Source organism: Bactrocera oleae, chromosome 4, assembly GCF_042242935.1.
Source record: "Bactrocera oleae isolate idBacOlea1 chromosome 4, idBacOlea1, whole genome shotgun sequence".
Taxonomy (NCBI): domain Eukaryota; kingdom Metazoa; phylum Arthropoda; class Insecta; order Diptera; family Tephritidae; genus Bactrocera; species Bactrocera oleae.
The window spans coordinates 44,265,602-44,278,838 of NC_091538.1; the positions used below are offsets into that span (position 1 = coordinate 44,265,602).

The 13,237-nt window shown below is 35.1% G+C and overlaps 1 long non-coding RNA gene across 1 annotated transcript; it reads right to left on the bottom strand.

Annotated features, from left to right (window-relative positions):
- Positions 1-4,347: 4,347 nt before the first annotated feature.
- On the bottom strand, positions 4,348-7,601 carry LOC138857170 (uncharacterized). Its single transcript, XR_011396185.1, has 2 exons — positions 7,370-7,601; positions 4,348-4,793 (listed from the first exon to the last, which is right to left on the bottom strand). It is a non-coding gene; the product is annotated as an uncharacterized lncRNA (long non-coding RNA).
- Between the last annotated feature and the right edge of the window lie 5,636 nt (positions 7,602-13,237).

The following is a 13,237-nucleotide window of genomic DNA, read 5'->3' on the forward strand; positions in this document are numbered from 1 at the left end:
ATTACTACTTTGAACAAGTTATATTCTATACAAAAAATGCCCTAATGATTTTTGTATATAAAAGGTTAGGTTAGATTATTCTTGCAGGCTCATTAGCCACGTATCCTTGGTCGTAGTTCGTGAGATGTACTCATCCTTTAAGATGCCAGTGCTTGGCGCGAATTTAAATAGGTTCTGCGGCCTCACTATTGATAACTCTTCCAGTGTCTCATATCGTACGGCTCCAAAATATTTTAAGCATTGTCTTCCTAGTGCGAAACAAGGGCACAAGATTTGCTCCATTGTTTCTCTGGTGCCTTGCTCTTGACACTTCCTGCAGTCATCTCGATCTGTCAGCCCCATTCTGCAGGCGTGTGCTACCACCAGTCTGTGACCAGTGAGTATTCCAATCATGTTCCTTCAGTCTCTTCTATTAAGAGTGAGTAGGAACTTTGTGTAGATTTGATCTACCGCTTTGTAACATGACTTTTACAGTTTTTCAGATCGTCGTAAAGACAGTGCATGGGTTTACCAATGTAGGTCCCGTTATTGGATCCCGTGGACTATCTAATTACCATCGATGCCTTTGTGACTTGGCACCCTATAGAAGTGAAGTCGCTTGTTCCTGGCGACACTCTCCACTGCTGCCCTGCTTCCGAAGACACTTTTGGCCGATAGGCGAACCGATGTTACTGCCTTGATGGCAGCATGGCTGTCAACGTAGATGCCGTGGTTCGGCAGCTTAAAGGGCTGCATTATGCCTAACTCTTTTTTCATAAAAACATTTCTTTAAAAATCATACGCAGCTGAAACTTCCTTACCAGACCTTATTTGGTAGAGCGGAAAATTTTGAATTAGAAAATCACAGTTTTTAAGTTGTAGATTTTTTGCTTTGGAGATAAAAAATTCATTGCTAAAGATCAAAATTCCCAATTTTTAAATTCATAATAAAGAGATTGTTAATGTTGTTGAATGTTGCTTAGAGCAAAAATTAAAACAGCAGGATATGTTTGCAAAAATGAATCAACTTGGCAAATAATGGAAACCCTAATAATCATACATATGTACAAATCAACTCTTGTGTGTTTGTTTATCTAAAGCACTGCCAGCAATCGACAGCTATGGCATCAACAGCAGCCACACATCGTTCATCATTCGTTGAACTGTTAGCTGTCAATAATACAATTTCATTTACAAGTTAACCAGTGAGCCGTAGATCGGGGAATTGAACTCAAAAGAATTGAAAGTGTTAGTAAGAAAAAAGAAAGGATACGGATTTGTTGGATTTCGTTATCAACAATTATGGAAAAATATACGCGTTTTTTGGTTTTCTAAGCTTTCCTTACCTGCATTTTTTCGATGGTCGAGCTATTCTCGTACAATAAACGTTTTTTTTTTGGTTCTAAACGATAAATAAAAAAAATACAACTTTGACGATTTTTCGAAATTCGAAACATATTAATATTTTTTGGGACGCGCTTGGAAAATATTCATTTTCTTTAAACAGGCCGAATCGATTGCGCTTATATAAATACATACTTACATGTTCGAAACCAGTTCGTCGCTTTCGTCGCTCGCGTCAATTCTTTATAAATAAGTATTTTTCGAAGAAGTGAACAGATTTATTGCTGCGCGGCAAAATAAAAACACGGATAAATTTTGATAATAATATATAGTGACTCGGATATGGATTTTTTTATCTGGATTTGTATGCATAAAAGAATACTAAAGTATTATTAACTTAATACTTGTAATAAAGCGGTATTTAAATTCATTTATATTCAAAAATCAAATAATAAGCGAAAAGGAAAAATTTGATTCCGATTTTCTGCTTTTGAAAAATTGCTCAAGACCGGGCCTGTAGGCCTGTAAACCTCTGACAGTCTAAGCCGGCAACGACAATGTGCAAAAGGGTGAACAAAATAATTTTATATAATATAAGATATTATTTTATATTATATATATTATCAAATTATTATTAGAAACGTTGCTGACCACGTAGTTAGTTTGTTTGTATCATGCAAGAAGAGCTGTTTGGATATCCTACAAAAGTTGTTGAAACGGCAGAAGCACATCGGTTACGCCTTCAAATGGATTTTGGCGTAAGTAGATTTTATCCGAGGGGGATTACCACTTAACTTTTTAAAGTTGTTCGTATATACTACATTATTGATGAGAGCTGATGACAACCTTCATTTAATTCTGAAATATTTATAAATTATGAAGTCTTCAAGAGATTCAAGAAGTATCCGCAATTTGAGAATTTTTATCAAATTTCTTTTGTTTTTATTATGACATGACGTATCATCTCATTTCTTAAGAATTGGTTCAACAGAAGAAGACCTACTTTTAGTATATCTACGGAAAATAATTGGTACATTTTTATACTCTCGCAACATGTTGCTACGGAGTATAATAGTTTTGTTCACCTAAAACGAGTGATTCTCTGTCTGAACGTCCGTGCAACGACGCCGCCATCAGTAAAAATTAAGATATATTGATGAAACTTTTTACACGTATTCCTTGGCGCTCAAGGGGGTTGGTATTGCAGATGGACGAAATCGGCCCATTGTTACGCCCACAAAGTTCCGTTAGGTGAAAACATATAAAACGCCATAACTAAGCACTAAATTGAGACACAAAACTGTAAATTCGTACAGAGAATAACAAAGAAAAGGGACACCTGTGGGCTGACATTTTTTTAAAGCGGGAGTGGCCCCGCCCCCGTTATGGTTTAATGTACATATCTTCCAAATCGCTAAATCTACATCAACATACCTATCTGAAAGGAAGTCCTTTTTGCATTTCTTCATACACTGTTAAAATAGGTAAAATAAGTTGATAACCACACCCACTCCCCATAAAACGGTTATGTTGAAATATACTTAAAGTCCGATAACTCCATGAATAAATGCGACGTAAACATTAAATTTCACAAACAAGATGGTAAGGAACGGCTTTTAAGGAGCAGGTGTCGAAATTGAACGAAGGGCGTGGCACCGCCCACCCTTAAGAGAAATCCTATATCACTGGAACTATGCTACTAATTTGAACTAAATTTTGTGTTTGAGGTAACTTTAAATTATATGAAAATCAAACATCAATGAAGTTATCCAAATGTGTTCAATCGAAATCAGACTATAACTTTTTAAGGACCCAGACCATGTCGATCAATCTGTGAGATCTGGTTTTGAAATTCAGGAAATTGCATTCTCTTGTGCGGAAAATGGGAAAATCGGGTAAATACTTCCCTTAGCCCGTTCGCGTGTACCTAATATAAAAATTTTTGAACACCCGGTATACTTTATACCGGATATAACATATATCTTAGCAAAATTAGAATATAATTCTTATAAGAAATAACTTAAAACATCTCAAAATAACTAACTCTTTTTATTAGAAAAAGAATAAAAACTCCAACAAAGTTTATGGGCGGCTCTAGGTAATATGCTGCCTCCAGACCTCAAAAGAGACATAACAGTGCATTTAACTTCGCTTTTTCTTATAAAATCGTATAAATAAATATTTAATGTTAAATTAAATGTGGAAATGTTTTTAAAACTAATTTTGGTGCTGACCAAAGAAATTAACGAAAACAACATACATATGTATAGTTCTACCTTCTTCTCTCCTTATATTTCATAGCTATCGTCACTCACTTCTTCCTGTTTCGTGGCTTACCCACCGAGCAGATACTAAGCAAGTGAGCAAAAAGTCAGATTCTAACTCAAGTGAACTATCAGAACCCATCCATCTCTCGCAGTAATAGATCTAAGCAACAGATCCAACCATTCTATGGCTCACTTGGTTTCCATTAATGTTTTTGTGAAAATATATGTAATATACTTGTATATGTCTGTACGTATGTATGTACATCCATATATTTACGTACTGCTTCATAATTGTGTCAGAAAATAGTGCCGACTATCAACCAACTACAAAGCGGTATAAAATTATAAAAATGCAAGCACATAAAGAGCTTACGAAGTCTAGTAAATAACCGCATAATGTCGTTAAGTGAATGTCATAATTGTCGCGCACCATTTCCATATGTTTAGAGGCGCTGGATGCGCTCATCACCTGAAGTGATCACTCATTCGACGTGCCGTTACTTAAAAGAGCCAACCAAGGTTGCCAACTATGAGTGACTGAAAAGAAGAGCAAGAGAAACGCAAAACAATTTGCGAACAAGCTTAATTAATTGGTATCATCGGAAATTTAATAGATACGCTGGATGTCGGCCGCTATAAGCCACATAAAGCCAGGGTATTTTACGTTGCGCCAACACATGACGAGTTGAAGGGTACTTGTGCTGCTCGCTCAAGTGCACTTTAAGAGTAATCTGAGTAAATATACGCGTGATTCGCATGCGTTTGCGCTGCGTTCGCTTGACCTTTAGTGAGATTAAAATTTACTTCCAAATAAGTGAGCTGTAAAGATTGATGATTTGAAAGTCGTTTATACGACATAGCTGCTGCAATTAATAATACATATTTGCTTATTTATGAACTTCCACTTCGGTTATGCGTCTTCTGTGTTTACTCAGAACTTTATTGGTGCATCTCGTCTGCTGTTTAGTTTTGACTTTAATGAGGTGTGCTCAAGGTGATGTCTGTGGTGATTTGTGTTTGATGGGTGGCAATGACTGGGCGATTATGGAGCGGTGTGCATTTGGGAGCACGTATGCATATGTTAAAGTATTGCTTTGTCAAGCGAAGTATGTACTTTTATTTATATGAGCTCGCTACCGATGGACGGACGCGTGTGTGTTTCGCTACGACTGCACAAGGACTCTTGTTAGTCATCTTCGTTCACTACAAGAACCAGAAATACAAAGTCGCATTAATTTGGCAAAGTTGATGAGAAGTTGAACAAATAAAGATGTATACATTTTTATACTCTCGCAACATGTTGCTACAGAGTATAATAGTTTTGTTCACCTAACGGTTGTATCCCCTTAAACGAATCGAGGTAGATATAGGGTTATGTACTTGTATATAATATATAATATATATAACTTGAGTAAAAATTAAGAAATATTTATAAAACTTGGTACACATACTTCCTGGTACCGTAAGACGGTTGGTACCGCCCACTTTTAGGTGAAAACTCATTTCTTGGGATCTTCTTAACATATTTAAACTAAAATCGGTACATAACATTATTTTCATATTTCTATGTTATAGTGCGAAAATGGGCGAAATCGGATTACAACCACGCCTATTTCCTATATAACACCAATTTAAATTCCATCTGATTCTTCCACTTTCCACTATGCAAATCAAGCAACGATGATTGTATTGGGGTAAAACTTAAATAATGCGTTTAAAGTATGCCACTTTGTGACCAAAAATTGTCTAAATCGAACCAAAACTGTTTAAGCCACTAGGTACTGAATATGTGGACCCCAGTGTCTATAATGACTTTTTTCCGAAAATATCAGTCAATATGTAAGATATATAATTGAAATTCATATTATAAAATAAACAAATGAAACTCTCGATAATAATATGTTGTTTTGTGTCAAAAATGGGTTGAATCGGATCAATCAATACTTTCTTCAATTTAAAATTTGGCCAACACTTGAAGTAATTTCCCGGGCTTTGATCCTTGGAAGTTGCGAGAGTATAAAATGTTCGGCTACACCCGAACTTAGAAATTCCTTACTGGTTTTCTTTGACTATTTGGGTACTTGTATTATATATAAACATCTACATGACAGACAGTCAAGAAGCATACATATGTTTGCCATAAGAAATAATAATGCAAACAAGAAAAAAAAATATTGTAATAATAACAAGTACGGAAGAACTCCTCGCAACTTGCAAGGATCAAAGCCCGGCAAATACTTTCAAGTGTTTGCAAAACTTTATATTGAAATATATTGTGAAAGTATCTATTCTTCGACGAAATCGTGAATGGATCACAATCAGATTTGGTATTTTATTAAGTTAAATTATTACTTAGTTTTATTGCTATATTATACTCGGCGTCAACTAAAATTTTATTAAAATCAGCCTACAATAGGTAGAGTATATAGCCAACCGGAAGTTTGATAATCATATATTAGGTAGGTTTAGTATTGACACAATTTAACTATTTTACTACTTATTCTTAACAGGTACCTCACAGCCATTAACAATATATAAGGAGAAAAGTGAACCGGATGTTTGAAAATCCTGACATTCGATATATGAGGTCAGGGCATGTTTCCACCCAATTTTATCAATTTTAGACACAAAAATGCACCGTTTTTATAGAGAGAGAATCGGTTTGTTAAGAATATGGGGGCAAACCGATTTAACCCATTTTTGACAATTTCCAAATTTCAATAATATATTTAAAATATTGACAGACGCTTTCGGTAAAAAGTAAGCCGTAGGCACTGGGTAAACAGCTTCGGTATATGGGAGCTTGAACTGTCCGATTTTGACAATTATAGACATGAGATGGCATACCTTAAAGGCACTTTTTGTGAAAATTCTTATTACGCTATACTCGTTTATGGCTTATTTACATATATACTGGAAACTGAATCAATCAGATGGAATTTAAAATTTTGGTATATGGGAAGTAGATTTTCGTATCGAAGTGTAGGAATGTCAGAATAATATTATGTACCGATTTGGTAGTTGCTTTTCGAGTAGGTCCTCAGATATATGATTTCCAATAAATGTGGGCGGTGTTACGTCTTTCTTCCAATTTTGACACCGATTCCTATAAAGCTCTGTAGCTTCTCGGGCGTAAAACTGAATTTGCCTGACGCATTCATTTATTGGTTTATCGCACTTATGGTAGTTTAACAAAATCTTTATATGGGAAGTGGGTGGGGATAGTATCCGATATCTTTCACTTTATCATTGTCGAAAGCATTTGTTTTGACTGAATTTGGTTGGTTTGGCTTTAGCGGTTTTAGAGGTACATACATTAACCTATTTGAAGGCGGGCCCACGATATATGTCCCTATATTTATCTAGATTATTATTAGATAATACATACGAACAACTGTTAGGTGCACAAAACTATTCTACTCTGTAGCATGTTGCAAGAGTACACAAATTTTTTCATAATTTTTCATACATAAATTAAAGCCATATGGAGAGAGCAATTAACTCTGTGTTAATTCTTTTGATAAGTAGTTTTTGAAGTAGTTTCTATTTGTAGGAGAAATTTTATAAGAAAAAAGAAATTAGCGAGAAATAGCTATGCATATAATATTATTCCTAATGTTTGCAAATTTTTGAATATCGAAGATATTATAAAACTGTACTTTATTATCCATTGACATGTTAGAGACAATATTAAAATATTAAAGAAGATTTTTGCTTCACAGAAAATCATATTATGTCGTCCTTGAAATTTTTTAAACTAGAAAATTACATAATCTTACTCATTCAGTTTCGTTTAAGTTCGCCACCACGAAATGCGATGCCTAAAATAGATTAAATACCGCAAACTGACCGCTAAAAAGTTCAACCGCAAACGCCGCACAATAAACTTTCGGTTTTCTCACTTTGGCTAGCGGTAGGTGAGTAAATACAAAATGCTCAAACAAAATCGAAAATGTGGCCCCGTTTGCAACATCGCCGCCGATTCGATGCATTTCCATCAAGCGTCGTCAAGCAGACACGTCGCAACCAGCTGTGGCGCGCACACATAGCATAATTTAAATAGTTTCCTATTTCCGTATACGTCGCACGTGCAAAAATGTGTGTGTATGTGTGCGCATGCGTACGACAAATGCGTAGAAATACTTCGAATACCAAGCATAATGTGTCAAAAAAGCTTAATGACAATTGTTGACACATGAGACCAAGCCGTCATTATGGCTGCAGCTACCGGCTGACCGAGCGATCGGTGCACCGATCGAGCCGCCAAGCATCAACAGCCATTGCCAGTGAATTGTGCGAATTTCAAGTGTTTACCGCACGCGAGGGCCTATGTGTCTCTGTTTGCGCATTAATGTGTTTCGGCATGCGGTTGATGGCAACTTTCAAGTGGCAGCCGATGAGTTTATGAGTGCGTAAATCAACACACCAACACTAGCATGTGTGTGCGTGCAAAATTGCAGTGCCAAACAAAGGCGCATTCTATTTTGGAGACGCTTGCACTTGGCTGATGCAGCGGGGTGCGCGTTCGTGCATCGACGACACGCAGCATGAAAACATCAGCGAATTTTCACGATCACTGACAAACCACAATCATCGGCTGCCGCATAGCTAGTGGCACTGTTGATTGCGACTGCTCGGGGGGCTGTCGTCAATTCCATGTGACTCAGCTGCACACTGCCAGGGGCAATTAGGCACTTATGTGGAGTTGACCTAACGGCAGCAGTCGTCGCATGTGCGGCAATTTGCAGGCATCCACGCATAAATATTTATTCTATATGTCTCTGAGCTTGTATGTTGTGTACATAATGATGCATTGGCGGCGATTAACTACTCGCATCTATAAAAATAAACAGATTTAATTACAGGCTTAATTTGCTATCATCTATGTTGATGTTGATTGCGACTAAATGTGGCTTATATGTTAGCCTTAACCCAATACGCACAGGAAGTTGGCGCTCCGTTATTACAGCTTTCGACTGATTTTATATGTGTTGTGGCAATCAATTATAGAAGATTTTGTGTCAAGGACTCTTTGAAGAGAAAAATAAACCCATTAAAATATTGCAACACAATACCCGAAAATTAATTAAAACTTTGTTAAATTATTTTTCAATCATTCTTAAAAAAGCTTCAATTTAGTATGCAATAAAATAATATGCTCTCTCTCCAACATGCTGTAGAGTATAATAGTTTTGTTCACCTAACGGCTTTTTATAGTTATCACTTAAAACCAATTGAGATAGATATGGAGTTATATATTATATATTCAAATGTTCAGGATGACGAGACAAGTCGAAATCCGGGTGACTGTATGTATAACCGTTCGTCCGTGCAAGTGATAACACCAATAAGATATCGTGATTAAAATGGGCACACGTATTGCTTGGCACACAAGGGAGGTTGGTATTGTAGTTAGGCATAATCGGCTGCTCCGCTCAAAAAATGGCGTTAAACGAAAACCTATATAGTGTCATAACTAGGCCATTTGTTAAATATGGGGGTGTCCCCAACCTCTAAAGGTTTAATATACATATCCGCTTAAGTTAAATCAACCAAATTCGCTCAGGACAAATATTTTCGTTCCCTCCGACAGTGTGAAAATAGGTGGAATCGGATAAAAACCACGCTCATTCCCCATATAACGGTTATGTTGAAAACTATTAAATGGCGATAGCTCACTAAAAGAATGTGCCAGAAACATTAAATTTTACACCCAAGATGATATGAGAGGTCATCCTAGGTATCAAATGTGGACATGGGTATGGCACCGCCCCTCTGTCTATATCTCAGGACCCGCTCGAGCAATTTCAATTTCCTATGATTCTTCCAATATACCGCATACAAATCCTTCGAATATACCGTATACAAATCAGGCACTAAAATAATAATAATAATAATAAATTACTATAATTGGTTTTAAATCTTAATTATTAAAAATACAAGAAAACAAGTAAGGTATAGTTAAGTTCGGGTGTAACCGAACATTTAATGCTCTTGCAACTTCAAGGATCAAAGCAGGGAAAAACATTCTGTGTAGGCAAATCTTTATATTTAAAAACAGTGGGAAAGAATTCAGCTTAATTATTCGACGAAATCATGAATAGAGTACAATCAAATTTGGTATTTTATTAAGTTACGAGTATATTATATAGGTAATAATAATAATAAACCCAACTATTACCCTCCTCCCGCCCAACCGACGCGAGGGGCGCAATCCGCATACGTGCGGAATTAGCCGAGTCAGAAAAGGCAAGAGAGTTTTTTAAGTGTTGAGATCTAAAACTGCTCAGCTACAGAAACAAAAATTTCAACAGCTAAGATCTAAAGTTACAATATAATAAATTGTTACATTTTCATTAATTAAGAGAAAACAATAAAGTCTTTTTAATTTTGAAAAGTGAGTCAGATAAGTCAAATGTGCTGGAATGAGAATTAAAATCATGACATATACGGCGGAATGGCTCGTTTAGTTCAAAATTTGATCTGGAGGTAGACTTACTCTAGCATCCCATCGGAAATGCGCTAAGGCGAAAAGTAAAAATTGTTTTTGAACCGACTCTAACTTGTCAGAATGGATTTGGTAGCTAGGGTTTCATACCACAGAGCCATATTCCAATATAGGTCTAACCAAAGTTGTATAAAGTGTTTTAGTAATATACGGATCTCTAAATTCTTTAGACCAACGTTTAACAAAACTGAGGACAGCTTTTGCTTTCAAGACCATGGTATCAATATGAAGACTGAAATTAAGCTTAGGGTCCATATTAACTCCCAAATCAACATAGTTTAAAACTTTCTCTAGAATATGGTGTTTTATTACATAAGAAGAGGGGTGCACAGATCTACGGGAAAAGCACATCGTCTTACATTTATTGAGATTCAATGGGAAATCATTTCTATCACACCATGCAACCAAATTGTTTAAGTCTGTTTGCAACAGACACCTTTCCTCAGTTGAAGTGTATGATTTAAAAAGCTTTACATCGTCAGCGTATAATAAAATTTTTGAGAATTCTATTACTGAAGAGATATCGTTAATAAACAACAAGAACAGAATCGGGCCAAGATGACTACCTTGTGGAACACCAGAAGAAACATTATTTGTATCTGAAGGTGTATCCTCAAATATCACTCGTTGTGTTCTATTATAAAGATAGGAAGATACCCATTGAAGGAATCTTGGCTGAAAGCCCAGCAGATCAAGTTTATGTATGAGAATCGAGATATTTACTTTATCGAAAGCTTTGCTTAAGTCTGTGTATATAACATCCGTATGCTTATGTTCCCTAAAACCCAATGATACATGGTTTACAAATTCAAGTAAGTTTGATATAGTCGAGTTCCCTTTACGAAATCCATGCTGAGATGAGGAAATTAACGGAGAAATCGAAAAGGTTATATGGTCAGTGATGATAGCTTCAAAAAGTTTAGGTATAACTGATAGTTTTGCGATACCTCTATAGTTTTCAATGTTGGATCTAAATCCACTTTTATGCAAAGGGATTATAAATGACTGTTTCCATATTGAAGGAAATATACTGTGTTTAAGAGAGGAATTAAATATCCTTGTCAAAGGCTAGTAAATATATTTGGCACTATTTTTTAGGAAGCATGAGGGTATCATGTCTGGGCCATAACTAAAAGATGGTTTTAACTTATTTAAATTAAAAAGGACGTCTTCTTCAGAAATAACTGGAGCGTTAATTAAAGTATTCGAACACAGCACTTGCTGATAAGAAAAAGTTTTGGAAGAATTATTACAGTAGTTTGACTTGAAAAATTCTGCAAACATATTGGATATAATATCATTGTCACTTGAAATGATAGATTTGTATTTCATTGCGGACCGAAATTTGGAAATCCTGCGTTTGGAGTTGACGAAATCATAAAACGATTTTGGATTACTTACAAAATATTGTCGACGCAATAGCGAATATTTGGAATAGTCGACAAGAGAACCGGTTTTTTTTAAATGTTTAAAAGCTCAAGTTTTTCTGTTTTTCAATTTATATAACTCTTTCGAAAAGTATGACTTAGACTCGTATAGTTTTATTGCTATATTTTACTAAAATTGTATTAAAATGATCTTCAAATTAGATATATGGGATATAAACTCAACTGAAGAAGCTAAACTTAATATAATGAGTTGATGTGAAAACGTCAACTAGAGGATCGCAATTCATTATTTTAGGGATATAAGATTAAGACCAATGTGAAGACAAATTTCATTCATATTTTCATACAATTTTTAAGAAAACTTGTTCAATTAATTTTATTAAAGTATCACACATTTTGTTAGGTGGAAAGTCGGAAATTATTATACAGGTTATATTGGAGACAGAGAAAGGGATTAATTTTAACATTGCTGAGGTCTACTTTACAAGTAGAGCATATTTTCAAGCAATTTTATAAATATATAGCATACATTGAAGGATATGCTCGGCATAAGGTTTGTTAGAATAACGAAAGTAAATATATGTAATATTTGGGAGTTAAGGTAATTTGTAGACTAAAATCAGATATTTTTAGCATTATATTATACGTTTAGTTAATTTTTTAAGATATCTTACATATTGATTGATATACCACAAATGGTATAATGCCAACCGAAAGTTTGAAAACCTTATATTAGGGTTATGAGAGATAGAATAAATATATAGAGAATAGAATAAACTCAGGCTGCATGAGTTTAATTAAGGTACCTCACATGCCATCACCAACATTTGTGTTTTAATTTTTCAATAGTAAAATCTACAATATGCAAAACGAAACTTGGCTGCTCTGAAGATAGCGGCTATACCACTTTAATGAGGCATCCGCACACTCTCGTGCACGAATTCAACTCGATAGCTTTGTTGTTGCTTTAACATGTACTTTTTTCGACAAGAGAGCAGAAGCGAGTCGAGAAATGGCGAATCGAAGACAGCTATTGCTGAAAGTCATCTCCTCACAACAATGTACCCTCGTGTCAAAAATAAAACCGTATTTCCAGTTGACTTTATACCGTCGGTCAATATGTAAGATAAGATATTAAAACTATGCGAACATGTAATATTGAATATATTACAGTTTAATGCAGAAAATAGGTCAAATTGGTCAATTACCCTAGCCCATATACAACATATAATGATTTTCGTTATTTAGCAGATATCGCATATGTCGATCAGAGTATATCTTTTTATTTTTATTTATTTATTTAAAAGATAAATAACTATAAATAATTATTACACTTGCTTATATAAAAAGCCCTGGCTGCTAGGGCCTTCGGCTTATTTAAAATTTTCATATTAAAATATTCCAATTATATTACTTAAATCTAAGGCAAATTTAAGTTTAGTTTGTACTATAATTATTTGTATTTTAGATATTTAATATGCAGATTTAAAAGTATTTTACAAAATGGTTAATGTTATTGTCATCTGTCCGATTGAGCAGGTCAGATGGTTTGTAGTCGCCAAATATCAAGGCTCTGTGTTGTTGTAAGTGAGGGCAGCTATCGAGGATAAGAGGTATTGTGAAGTCTTCCGAATCACAAGAAGGACATATGGGTTTGTTTTTAACATTCAAGAGATGTCCATGTGTAGCAAGTGTATGTCCAATCCTGATGTGTATGAATGTTTTTATATTCTTACAGGTGATGGTATTAG